This window comes from Egretta garzetta, unplaced genomic scaffold, assembly GCF_000687185.1.
Source record: "Egretta garzetta isolate BGI_Z169 unplaced genomic scaffold, ASM68718v1 scaffold94, whole genome shotgun sequence".
Classification (NCBI taxonomy): Eukaryota; Metazoa; Chordata; class Aves; order Pelecaniformes; family Ardeidae; genus Egretta; species Egretta garzetta.
Genome location: NW_009259683.1, coordinates 3,091,094 through 3,105,198, shown reverse-complemented (window position 1 = coordinate 3,105,198; position 14,105 = coordinate 3,091,094). Strand labels below are relative to the sequence as shown.

At 35.6% G+C, this 14,105-nt stretch overlaps 1 protein-coding gene across 1 annotated transcript in view; it reads right to left on the bottom strand.

Annotated features, from left to right (window-relative positions):
- Positions 1-10,404, bottom strand: part of TBC1D5 (TBC1 domain family member 5) — a 294,668-nt gene extending 284,264 nt beyond the window's left edge. Inside the window, exon 1 of the mRNA XM_035894107.1 lies at positions 10,339-10,404. The gene's annotated coding sequence lies outside the window, so the exon portion shown is untranslated. The remainder of the gene's footprint in view (positions 1-10,338) is intronic.
- Positions 10,405-14,105: the final 3,701 nt, after the last annotated feature.

Here is a 14,105-nt window from a genome sequence, read left to right as displayed (position 1 = left end):
TTTTCCTTATCTTTAAACAGCTTAATCTATGACTGGAACAACCCCTTGAGTAACACTCCCACTTGGTATGACTCCACTCACATTTGCAGGCCTTGGTCTTCGTGGTGGACTTTAACCATGCCAGTACCTGCTTGGGGAATAACACAGCAAGGAACAAGCAATCCAGAGGTTTTCTGGCATGCATTGGCAACAACTTAATGACACAAATTATCAAGGAGCTGTTGAGAGGGAGGCTTTCTGCTAGACCTCGTACTTACAAACAAGGAAGAACTGATCAGGGATACAAAAGCTGGAGGCAACCTTAGCTGCAGTGATCATGAGATGATAGAATTCAGCATCCTGAGAAGAGGGGAGAAAAAAGCAAAAAGCAGGATCATAACCCTAGACTTCAGGTTCTGACCTGTTCAGGGATCTTCTTGGAAGAATCCCATGGCAGGTGGTTGTGCAGGGAAGGGTCCAGGAAAGCTGGCTGACTGTCAAGGATATCCTCCTCCAAGCTTAAGAATGATTCATCCCAAAAAGCAGGAAAACAAGCAAACATGGCAGAAGGCCTGACTGGATGAACAAGTTGCATCTGTCAAAATTCAAACACAGAAAGAAAGCATACAGGAGAGGCAAGCAGGGACAGGTAACCTGAGAGAAATATAGATACATCATCCAAATATGCAGGGATGGGGTTAGAAAAGCCAAAGCCCAGCTGCCGTTGAATGTGGCAAGGGGTCTGAAGGGCATCAGGTGCATCAGCAGCAGAAGAAAGCCTAGGGAATGCATGGGCCTACTGCTGTATGGGAAGTTGGTCACAAAGGACAAATAGAAGGCCAAGATCCTCAATACCTTCTTCACCTCAGCCCTTACTCAGCCTTCAGCAACCCCAGGTCCATGAAACCAGTGTGAAAGTCCAGGGCACAACAGAATGATCCAGGAGCAGCAGGATCAACCAATGTCCTGAGGAACCTGCTCTAGCTGAGCCTGCTTTGAGCTGAGGCGTTGGACTAGATGATCCTCAAAGGTGCATTTTGACTTCAATTATTCTGTGATTCTGTAATTTGATTTATGGGAAACCATAAATGTTTTTACCCAAGTTATTTGTATTCAACTGATACTTACGCATCACTAGTGCTAATTATGTAGAAATCAGCAATAGGACCTTAAATAGCTTGTCAATGTACATCTTCCCAAATCACTGTATTAACCTTATTTCTTCAAATATTTTCTCACATGCATTATTTTTCTGTTGGTTTTTTGTTAAGACTCTGAAAGCATCATGTGAAGCACTGTACTCGATAGCATTACCTTCATGAAATAACTACACAAAAATACTTCTTTAAAATCAAAATACATGCACACACACTGACACATATCTTGAATTTAACTAGAGCATGAGTTTGGAAATGGGGGATTTGCCCATTCACCCATGTTTGTAACAAAAGAGTATAAGAATGGGAGAGAAATCCTTGTAAAGAAAAATTTTGGTAAATGTTGAAAGCCAACATGACAGATGAACTAATGAAGGTGTATATGAGAAAAATTACAAGACAAAATTTGAATTTCTATACACAGAATGTCAACTAAGCCTTATAAATTACGCATCAATTTTTACCTTAGACAACTTTGGAACACTGAAGAAACAATGCATCACAGGGAATTTACCTAAGGAAAGTCCTATCGTATTGAGCCAAACAGCTCGCTTCATGCAGGGTTTTTTTCTGCATTCGTTTTCCTGGTGTCTAAGAACACTGTTTTTAAAATGATGTTGTACTTTCTGAAGATCAACAAAAGTAGAAATGAGTAAATCAGAGTTAGAGGTAACCAAACATAATTTGCACTCCTGCTGTTGCAAAATATAGCCAGATAAACTTCAGAGACAGTAAGCGATTATTACCCTGTGTGTTTTACATACCTGGCAGCAGTATCTTTTAATGCCATACCTAGGCACTGGCTCAGAGTATAATGTAGACAGATCAGAAAATTAATAAAGATTAAAACTAACATAGCAAAAGAATTATGCAGGCGGCCGCTTGTGCATCCATGAGAAGTGGTAAGAATACATGGCTAGGGAAAGGGGCTTAGCAAGGCTACCTTCTTCAGTTTCTGAAGTGATTCTCCCCATCAGTAATCCTTACTGTGCTTCAATTAATATTGTAGAGCAGTATTTATTCAAACAACTATTAGTCTAGTTGTCCTAGAACAAAGATGACTCACTTCCTGTTGATCTAGAAAGGGTAAAATGTTCATATGCATATCATTTGCATTTTCAGCTAAGGCAAATTCTAGTCACCCAGTAGTAGCCACAGTATTTTTTTTTAAGCACTGGCCCACATAAACTGTTTTGGAATTGCCAAAGGAATTTTTTTTAAGACTGCAGACTGAAAGCAATATCTCCTAAAATAGTCACTATAAAATGTGCAAAGAACCAAGAACCTCTGGCCCACTTTAATATTTGAATGTCTTACAGAAAAAAGAAAAAAAACAGACTTCTATTTTAACAGACAAAAAAAAAATAGCCTTTCTAAAAGATTTTCCATAATTTTCCTTGGCAATGATTGTGAAAGCTGAGTTGTATCTCCCCCAAAACAGCAAACTTCCACTTTACTAACTATTGTGCTATTTAGCAATATTGCGTTCCCAAGGTCATCTTAAGCCTACTGATTAAGGTTTATATCATTAATAGCCTTTTATTCTCATTTAGAGCATCTTGCCACATAATTTTTTCATCCTGTTAGTTCATAAAGCTAAATATCTCCCTTTTTGTTTCTGCATGTGTCTGAATTCTGCCCTGTCCCAAGCCACCACCACCAGCTTCACCTTGATTCTCACAAGTTAAATAAATGTAATTAACTGAGTTCAAGATCAGATTCTTTGTCCATAAGAACCACAGGTGAGACCGAGCTTTCCTTTGGAAAGTAAATCTTACTTGCCCTTTTTCTATAGTCCTGACCAATGCCTTAAAGCAAGACAACCAGAACAGTCCTATGCTCAACATTACCCAGGAATTTTAAAAATCACCTCTTTAAATTTAGAGAAAGAGTGAGTCAGAAAAGAAAAAGGGAAGAGATCTTTCAAAAACAGCTGTAGCATGTAAAAGAAATTAGCATGAGTGACTGCAGGGAAAATACCGGCAATAGGTTTTGAAGAAATCTGGCTTGGGTCAGTGAAAAGAAAACAGAGGCAGATGCTAGGCTGCCTAGCCCAGGTCACTGCAGGGAGAACAGCTGGTTATGCGAGTCTTGCCTGGGACACAGAGTTGGTGCTCGATCCTACCAAGCAATTTTTTTAATACATGCCTGATGACTTTAGTATGGCAGAAAAACTGAAAACCAGATGGATTTTTTTGTGGGTGGAGCTATGACAAATTAAGCCATTTATTTAGTAACAATACTTGGTTTTATTCTCTTTTATGTGTAGTTGTACACGCAAGAAAAAGAGTACAAATGTTGACTGGCTACAGAGATCTACCTCTGAAACAGAAATAAGAGTTTCTGAAGTACTCTACCAAGATATCAATATTTTAACAGCTCTTAAAAGCTGTTTTATAGTAGTGCAGATACTTTCAGGACCATAGGGTCTACATTCGCTCCACAGTAACTGCAGTATATTTTAAGACATTTTATTTTCACATTCATATGGGGGTCAGAAGAGAGCATCCTCTGATCATCGTATCCACAATAACTTTTAGTCGAGAGTTAAAGAACTCCTTTTTATAACCCACCAACCAATGTTCAAATTGACTTAGAGAGTTGTTCATCCATCCAAGGCTTTTATTAAAACCTCTACCATCGTAATTTCTAGATTATGTTACAGAAAACTGAACTCAACATTATGGATCCTGGTAAGCAGAAGAGAGTTTTTAAAGTGAATTTTTCCATGATTGCCCAGCTCCCCATTTCATGACTCATGCATTCCTTCCAATCATATTATTCATCACTCCTTTTCATGAAGGCAAGAAATTATAAATGATTACCATCTTGATTCGTCTGAGCACAGAAAAAAATATCTTTAGAATCAATGGACAACTCTACTCAATAGATCAGCTACTTATTCAAAATATGTTTCACTGAAAATGCAGAATATGACTTCAGATGTGCCCGCAGTTTTACTAATTGTTCTAAGAACGTATTGGATGCACATGCATACAATAAAGTCTCTCTCTGAGAAAGAGTCTTAAGAGTAGTACTGCAGATTTTAGGTGATTAAAGAGAAACTTTTTTTTTTCTTCAGGTTGTTACCAAAACATACTTCTCACTCCCACATTAATTTTACATTCACTCCCAGGTAGTGCATGTATTTATTAAGAACAAGTAGGCATAGCAAGGCAAATAGAACTCTCTATAAATTATGAATGAAAATGTTAAGAAAATTATATTTTGAACCAATTAAAGAAGAGATAGCTTAGACATACCATGGCAAGGAGTTTCATAGTACAGAAACAAAACAGCTCGGTATAGAAACAGAAAAAAGTAAATTTATCCAGTCAAATAATTCCAACAATTTCACTTGTTGGCTGCAAATTAGGAGAAATTTCAAAGAAAAGCTTATACATCAAGTTTCTAGGTTACCAACTATATCAATAGATATAATTCCAAAGGAATTACTTCTTGTTTACCTGAATCCACAAATCATATGAATTTCACATTAAATCTTATTGTACAAAAGATAAGTTTTGCAGTATTAATCTAAAAGCTCAAACCTTTTTTTATCAAATGTTAGAATTGACATAAATATGATAAAATGGGACAATTACAGATGCCTAGGGTCTTTGAAAACTCTGGTCAACTGAAAAGTGGCAGTTACACACACAGACACACAGGCACACAAAAGAAACAATATAAACAACCACCAAAAAAAGGGACAATAACAAAGCTCTTGACGTTTGATTTTTTTGCTGTTTTCACAACCACTATAAGGGATGTTTTTAATGTTTGTTGATCCTCACAACAGATTAAGGAACATTAAATCCAGCTATAACCATATGTCAAATGCAAGAGCCTGGGATAAAGTAAATAGTCTAAAATTAGTGTTTACTAAATATAATGCTGTAAGAGAATATATTCGTCAACTTCAGTGCCACTATCAGCTTGTCGTAAGTTACGCTCAAATGTTTACAAGATCAGAATTGCAGCTGAAAGGAAAAACATGTTTCAGGAGAGACAAGTCACCACACTAAGCACAGCCGCCTTCACTGAACTTCTTGCATCTTCACTGTATGCTGACAAGATGTTAGAGGCTCTTTCTGATAGGCATCTTAACGTATATAGTAAGATATTATACTTAACACGTGGCAGGATAGAGTATGCTGGTTGTATTCCACGAGTGTAAGAGGAAGTTACACTAGCAAAATTAATTTTTAGCTTCTCTCAGCACTGGAGAAGGAATAAAGAGGTATGCATGAACAAGACTAAGTTACTCTGACTACCACTTTGCTAGGAAGTTGCATCTGAGGCAGATGTGACTTGCCAGTCTAAATAAACTGGCAAAGTGCTCCTGGTGTAGGCTTGAGCTAACTCATCAGAACAACGAGAATCATCACAAACTTTCTCGATATGAGGCACATAAACTCAATGAGCTACATTTCTGAAGTTGCCGGTCATCTTCTTTTAGATGCTACTCATTTCTTGCAGTTAACATGCATTCCAAAAACCCACAAAATATAGCTTAAAGTTTATATAATATTCACTAACATTATAGAAATGTAACTAGTTACTGTAATTCTCATGACTATTTTTTTCACTGCTTGCAAAATAGGAGGCATTTTCTCTCCAGGAAAGGTCATCAAGGTATGTGGACAGTTTATGTCAGGTGACTATGAAAATCATACAGAAGAAATCAGAATGAGAGATATTGTAAAATCAAAAAATATTAGATTGCACTTTACACTATTAACATCTGAGAACCCACCTTTTGCATAAAAATATAAAAATGAAAATAGTGCAAATAGAACAGAAAAGCTACATGTAACTAGTAATAAAGCTGCTTACTCTTAAAAGGCTTTCATAGAACAGGCTGTTGGAGTTCAATATTCAAGTTAAAATTCACAACTTACTATGTGAATGTTTAACCATACAGCTGTGATACCATCTAATGTTCTTTCAGATTAAAAAAGTAACTTCTTTCATACAGTGAAAGATATGTGTATAAATGTACAAGTATGTTGTTGTAATGAGGGGGATACTTTAATAATATAATAGAATGGTTCAACTCTGCTATTGCTTTCAGATGTCCAACACAAAAGAGCCTGTGCTTCCCAATAACCCACTGTTGCTACCAACATTATATCCATAAGTTTCTATCATCATACTGTTGCTTCCCATGGTTACACTATTTCCTCTCAAATTTACATCTTTCTACAGCTCCTGTCTCCCTATGGGATCCTTAGTTCAAGTCCAGAACAACTGCTTAGTCCTTTTTGACCATGCTATAGAGTGCAATCCCAGACCTAGCATGGTATTTCTCCTCTTGCAGACATCCTCTTTCTAGGTGGTGCTGCAAAGATTTTTCTGTGAAACATATGGAATTTCTACTAACTTCAGGTTTTTTGTTTTGTTGGTTTTTTTGGCTGAGGTCTTACTATGATCCATATTTTACGTGAACGTATATTTTAAATAATGTTTGCATCATTTCTTTTTAAAATATCATGCTTTCATCACTGTCAGGTCTGATCAATCCTACATCCTTTAACATAGACTTCCAAAATGCACTGCAAAGCAGCTTCCCTACAAAGTGCAACAGAACTTCAATATTCATTTTACAAAGCCAATCTATGTGTTTGGCTACAAATACTGAAGTATTTCTCTAGTATTTCCTTCAAATGACATTTTTTAATACTTGTAAAGTTTGATTTGAGAGAGTGCTGATCCCTATTCTGTGAAGCAAGCTAGCGTCATTAGGATGACAAAATCAAGTCTTATTGTGGCAAGAAGAAACATCATTTAGTGTCAACAACACGCTGCTATTGATTTGAACTCCTCCTTGCCTCACGGGTGAAATAACAAGCTCCTACACACAGACTCTCTAAGCATACCAATAGAGGAGAGAGGCAAGAAAAATACTAAAAATGGCTGTATTAAAGATACAACAGGAAATATATGACTCATGAGATGTAAATTCTTTTATCTGTATGGAATAAATTGAAGAAGAGCTTAATATGGCTTCTGCGATTTCTATGGAGTTAGATTAGAACAGAAATACACCTACCAATAATACACCAGATTTAGGCTTCCCAACCAGCATCTCCTAACTGTTCCACACCCTCTGCGAAACAAGCCAGCTTCATTTTCATTATCTAATATGTGACTATTCACGTTTTTAAACTGACACCTTATTTTAGCACCCTGGCTGGCCATTTCAGTGTAAGATGGGGAACTGACTGAGCATACAGCGTAAATTATCCTTTCACATTACTGGCAGGATCTCTTTTAAAACAGAGCTAAGAAACAGGAACAACAGACTGCATCTTTCAGAAAAAAATCCCTATCTTCCTTCTTAAAAGATACAAAAAAGAATAAAACCGTAGTTAGTCATGCAACATCAATATAAATACCACTTCGCACATTAATAGTACTTTTTCTAGAACGTAAAGCTATGCCTTTAAGCAAATTTGCAAACCAAAAAAAGTGTAGTGAAATGAAATACTACTTATGCTGTCTAATTGCACCCAAAATTTAAGCTCATTTCAGCCACTTTTGTAGCACCAAAGTTAGCACGCTGGAATTCCACAGTCCAACTCTTAAAACGCAAACAAAGTAATATACAAAGGCACAAAAAAATTATTAGCTATTTTTCTACCACATCCAGAAAATGGATGAGGTGTGAAAGAAATCTCTTGTTTAATGTGACCTTTGGCTGTACTTTCACTTGTCATCATTATGAAGTAGCTACTTTCAGTGCCAACACATAAGCTGTGTTATATTAGCCTGTAACAGTAGTAGCACGTCTTTCAGGAAGTATTTCATACTCCAAGAAACCGGTGGCAGAACGCACTGACAGCACTTACCTTTTTAACTGTTTATAATAGGTCTTATTCAACAATAAGACCTCATTTACACAAGGAAATAAGAGTGACTATACTAAATTTCATAGAGCATGTCGCATAAACTAGTACATGTTGAGGAACTCCCTTGGAGTTCTCAGCTTCAGTGAAAACATTCAAATAAAGAGAAATGTAAATTTCAGATTGGAACTCTGCCCCAAATAATAATACTATTCAGAGCTTTGTTACTGTGCACAGCCCAAAAATACTGTATCGTTAAGATTTGCAATATACTTCACTTTTCTTAACATATGTAATTAAGAAAATATTTCTGGAAAGCAAATGAATTTGAAATTCAAGTAAGATTAATAGAACAAATACAGCAAATTTACGTTTTGCACAATGGTAGCAAGCTGCAGAATGAAAACCAGTAGCTATCATTATCTAAAGCTGTTCATCTAACACCGTAGAGAGAAAAACCATTGATACATACTGTACACACATTTTTATCCATGTATATAAATCAAAGGAAACAGCTTCCTTTAAGGCAAGCATATGAAGATACTAAAGCAAGATACAAATTAAATATTCATACATTCAATATTTCAAAATAAGGAATTTGGATATACACATGCATAATTTAAGTTCTATAGTGAAACCTGTCTAGAGAGGCCATTTCTACTGTATTTCAGCAGCATTGAAACTTGAAATGTACAATGCAGCCTTTCCATGCTGTGTTAAAACTTTAAAGTATATAGTAATTCATTTCAAGCACTAAACATAGAATAAAGGCCACGTTATGTGCACGGCACTTTTGCAGAGGAACTGCTGCTTTGCCGTATTCATTACAGCTCTGAAACAGGGCTGACGGCCACCATACTCTCCTGCAAGGTGGCTTCAGACTGCCCAAGGAGTCACTCATCGGAACAAACAGGCAACTTCAGGTAAGGAGCTCATGGGTCCTGAAAAACCCATCAGAACTGACTCAGAGACAAATTCTGATCCCAGGCAACTGTTTTAAACTCCATAGAGCTGGTGCTCATATGGGAAGCCTAAAATTGGCCCTTTACACTGCTTTTAAACACTCACTCAAGCCTCTTTGGAGTAAAAGATGAGATTTCAGAACTTTTTAATTGGCAAAAAAAGACAACACAAAAACAGGCTTCACAACAACATGTTGTGCCCTAGGAATGATTCTTTGTGAACCTGAGAGTAGTTTACATACACCAACACAGACATGTTAAATTTTCAGAGCTTAGACATTCCTATGCATGCAAAAAACACTGTGAGGTAAAAAAAACCCTGCTACCCCACCTTCCCCCCCCCACGTATCTTCTTCTACATGTGTCTAAGGATACCAGCATTCCTCCCCATATATTTAAAACCTTGCCACTAAAAAGGAACTCTCCATATGAGTTACCAGTGTGAATATATTCTTTTCCTTATTAGAAGTGAAATGTATTAGTTCAAATATGAAGAGTCTAATTTAAAAAACATCCATTTTATTGGGACAAAAATATCTCAAGTTAACTTTAAGAACAATTAAAGAATACTTATAAAGGGGAAAATAGAATTACTTTGTTTCTACACATTTTAAAGTAAAAATTTATCTTTGCTCCTTAAAGGTCACTCATTTGATCTTGACACATCTATGAAATAATAGAAGCAAAAGCTAAGTAAGTAGAAAAGTGATATTAAGCAATACAAAGCTAAACAAAATTAGTATCTACATGGTAAATTACTTCATTGAAAACCATCTATGGATTCTGCAAAGACTATACTTTTGCCTTAGAGCTAGTACTTTAATTTTCAAGAACCAAGAAAAAAAAAATCAAAACTAGTCAGTAACAATGCAGCGTCGAAAAGCAATAAACTCAAAATTAAGTTATAAATAATTTAAAGCATGTCATGAAGATGTATTAATAATTCATCAGATAAATAATTTACTAAATAATCAAATAAATAAATAATGAAATACATAAATAAATCAGCAAATAAATAATTCTGCAAAATAACCTAAACAATAAGTCACTAAAACAAATGACAAACCTACAAACTACAATGATTTTCTAAATTCTGATAGTTTTAAATAAACAAATGTATATAAACTAGATCAATCTTTGGTGGATAGAGAAATATTTTTCACTGCTATTGGTAAATTCCTGATTACACTGCACAAGGATACAATTTTAGATTTTACAAGAGTGCAGTTTTTCCCTTGTAAATTATTAACATGATTGCTACAATACATCCTGCTCTGTATTTTACATGTAATCCCTTTATGTAGCTCATTTTTTCCCCAAAAAAATGAAAATCTCTTTACAACATTCTTAATTTACGTATTTCTTTTTTTTCCTGGATGCAGTACTTACAATACTGCAATAGCCTTCTTGGTGGTTCTCTTACTGTCTTCTGCAAACCTTCAGAAGTTTTGCTGCAGGGGGAAAACAAGTAGAATAACCTTAATTATTACAGATGGTATCTCATTCATTAGCGGATGACAACATTTTATTTGAAAGCACAAGAAAAGCTGTTTTATAATTCTACAAAGCAACTTAATGTGAAACAACCATTACAGTTTGCAGACTACCGAAAGTTTTCAGAAGTCTTTGGTGGAACGAGTTCAAGCAGACTGAGGCCTGTTTCTTGTATTTAAGCTGACACACAATCTGTGCAAACTGGCACTAATTCAGATGTAAAGACAAACCATGAGAAGGACAAAATACTTGGCTGACATCTAATGTTATCCTTGATTTTGGAAGTCCATAGTCCTTGAAAGAATACAGTGAGATCATTTAATATCCACTATCTAAGTACATACACAATTTAATTAGAACACTGCACTCCAAAGCCAAGACTGGCACCACAAAGTTCAGAATCCGCTCATCTCCCAAGTCAGTTTTCATTCTCCATTTATTTTAATGAATAATATTGACAGTCGCCATAGTTTCCTTCAAAGTGGTATTCCGTAAATATAGTAAAGAAATGTGCCAGAACTGTAATCATGTTATCAATTTTTATCCATTCTTGCAAAAAGGTTTAGTTGCTTTCTTCTGTAATACACATTACAGAAAAGAGAGACACACGGTTTTATAAACTGTGCCACTGACATGGATTCTTGATCTCTGTACAGGACTGGAAAACTGAATGAATAAGTCAAACCTGAGGTTATATCTTGTATATATGCATGGCTTTTTGCTACGTGGTTCAAAGGAAATCAGTATGCAGTGTTGTTTCTGCTGATAAGATCTCAAATGGTTGATGGCGTTGCTGTATTTCAGCATTTAAAAGCATAAAGGATAATTTACTCTTAAAACTACCTGGGCACATTATATTTAACAAGTCTCAAGTTCTCTTTAGGGATTATAATAAGGAAACACTTTGCTTAATCATAAATTTTATATTTATCTTGGCTAAACACCCTCCTTTGGATAGACTGCCATGTTTTGTCAAGAAAAATCAACACAGTGGAAATGAAGTACTTGTTCTGTTGTGTGGTCATTCAAAAGAGTATGTAGAAGTAATGTAAATGTGCACCAGCGCTGCTGATAATTTCACGCTCTCATACACTCATTTCAATTTGCTTTAAAAAGGACTATTCCTCCTGGCTAAGTATAGTCATCATGAAAAAGCATACCTCCCCTTTGAGCTAATAACACTGCAAGCCCCAAAACACAAGAGTACAAAAAACTTCTATATTTTCAGGAATCTGAAACACTTTTTTTCTCACAATATGTGTTTCTGAAGCAGGACAAATGAGACTGGGTTTTTTTTTCCTAAGGTATTCTCTTTTAGCGGCCAGATTTCTGTTTGAGAAAGACAACTCATTCCCACACCACATCTGCAAATCCCATCCACCCCCAAAACAAATCGTACATATCCCAAATCCTTCTTTTTTAAAGTAATGGATCCTTGCAAACGCATTATATATCTTCACACATGAAAAGATTTTGAGGATTACTGGGACATACAATGGCTCAGGAATGATCCTGAGATTCTGGTATCAGACCTTCTCTAGGAAGCACCACTTAGTCATAAGTGGTAGCAAAGTGATTTTTCACCAGTGGGTTACACTGGAGCTAAAACTGTAATTACAGACGCTGATGTCTTAAAACCACATTTTTTTCTTTCATTTAAAATTTGCTTAGTTTTTAATTATTTTCATGTTTAATTGGGTTTCTAATCATGGTTACAGAACCGACCTCCTCACGCAACTATTTCTGTCTAAGTTAGAGGGTCATGATTCCCTGCTCAAATAGACATGTAAATCATTTAAAGGAAGGAAACAAAACAGCCAATGACCTGGGATACAGCCACCTTCCTCTCTCTCTTGCAACTAAATGCAAACTCCATCCTGCACAAGAGGTAAAGGACAGAAACTGAATTGATTGCATTCCTCTGTTCTGCCAGCTGGTCCTTATCCCCTCAACCCTCAAACATAGCATAGGTGACTTTACTCAACAGATCATGCAAAATATTGGTCAACAGAAGACTAAAGCAAAAGGCAGTGCCATTCAGGTGTACTTCACAGAGCAAGAATCCCAGAAATCGAGTAACTGTGTGCGTTCCGTGCTCTGTCCATGCTGAGAAGCTGAATGCTACAATAAGGAGGCCACCTTGCTGGTACTTAAGTTAATTTGGGTAATAATGCAAGGAACTGGATTGTACCACATACCCAAGAATAAATTCCAAATATTTACAATGGTAAAATTATAAATAAGGCTCACATTAAGCACCGAGCAACAAGATCTGCTATTCTCCACCTTTTGCTGCTGGCATCATCAGAAAGTTTTCGTTTGCAGGTTCAAATCAGATCAAAAGAAACCGCATACTGCTGCTTCGCCCCTTTGGGAACTCACAAACATAGGAACCAGAGGAAATTTTAGAAAGAGATTACCATGTAATTTCAAAATTTAGGACAGGATTTTCTTTTTTTTTTAATGTTCAGGAGTAAACACAGGGGAAAAGAGAAAGTCTGGACAGACATGCTTAACCAAATTATAGGTAATGTAAGGTACTGATCACTAGATTCTGGCTCACATTTCAAGGATTCTTTGAATTGTTATGAGTTACATAGAATATTTTCTATTATCAATGAAAAAAAAATACTGTAATGGATTATTATAGTCAGGAACTTAAATAATATGTAAATCTTTTCCAGGCCAGAAGCCTCATTCCTCTGCCACACTTCCCTCCCTCTATTTATTACAATTGATCAATTAAATTAAAAATGATCTGCTTGGTCCACTTCACATAGGAAGATACTTTTGTGACTCAGTACAGTACTTCATTAAAATTTTTAAGCTGTGATTTTTTTTGTTGTAAAGAGCAAAGAAGTGCTTGTTATACATATTGTATAAGCCTAACTAAAAATTGTAAAAGTAACCCAGTCTTATAATCAGTTAAATGATAATTTTTAGTATGTTCCTGTTAAGAACTTTAAATATTTCTTGAATAACTTTTTGACTAGCTTCTTCCAATTGTCTTAGTACAAAATCAATTTTAAAATATTAAAACACATAGTAAAATGTTAAATCCCAAATTACTGACTCAACAGTTATCAATACAACACAAAGCTCATTTGACTGTTATGACCCAAGTTTCCTAGATGATTTTTAGATAAAAACAAGCAGATTACTAGCAAAGGTTTATCTCAAATACCCACATGTACAGCATGCCACATTAAATATATGCAAATCAACCTCCTTCTCCTCTACTTCTTTTCAGCCGACAACTCATATGACCTGAAGCCATGGTTAACGATTACAATTATTTGACTTTCATATTTATACAATCAGTCATCAGATATGCATGTTAATTGATTTTAACAGATAGTTTTGTATTCTAATGATCAACAGTAAGTGTACATTTTACCAACCTCTTGATTTGTAAGAAAACAAAACTTCTATCAGTTTTCATAATTGACCCTTCCTTGTATTGATCTGCAGCATTCACGGCAGACTTCTCCATAATACATTAACGTGGAAATGCAAACTATACGTTCTTTATTTTGGTAGCAAAATTTGATTTTTCCAACTAAAGACACACTATTGTGTTTTAAAAACCACAGTTACTACACTATTTTAACAATGCATTGTCTAGTAATCAAAAACGACGAAACATAATTAATACTTAAATA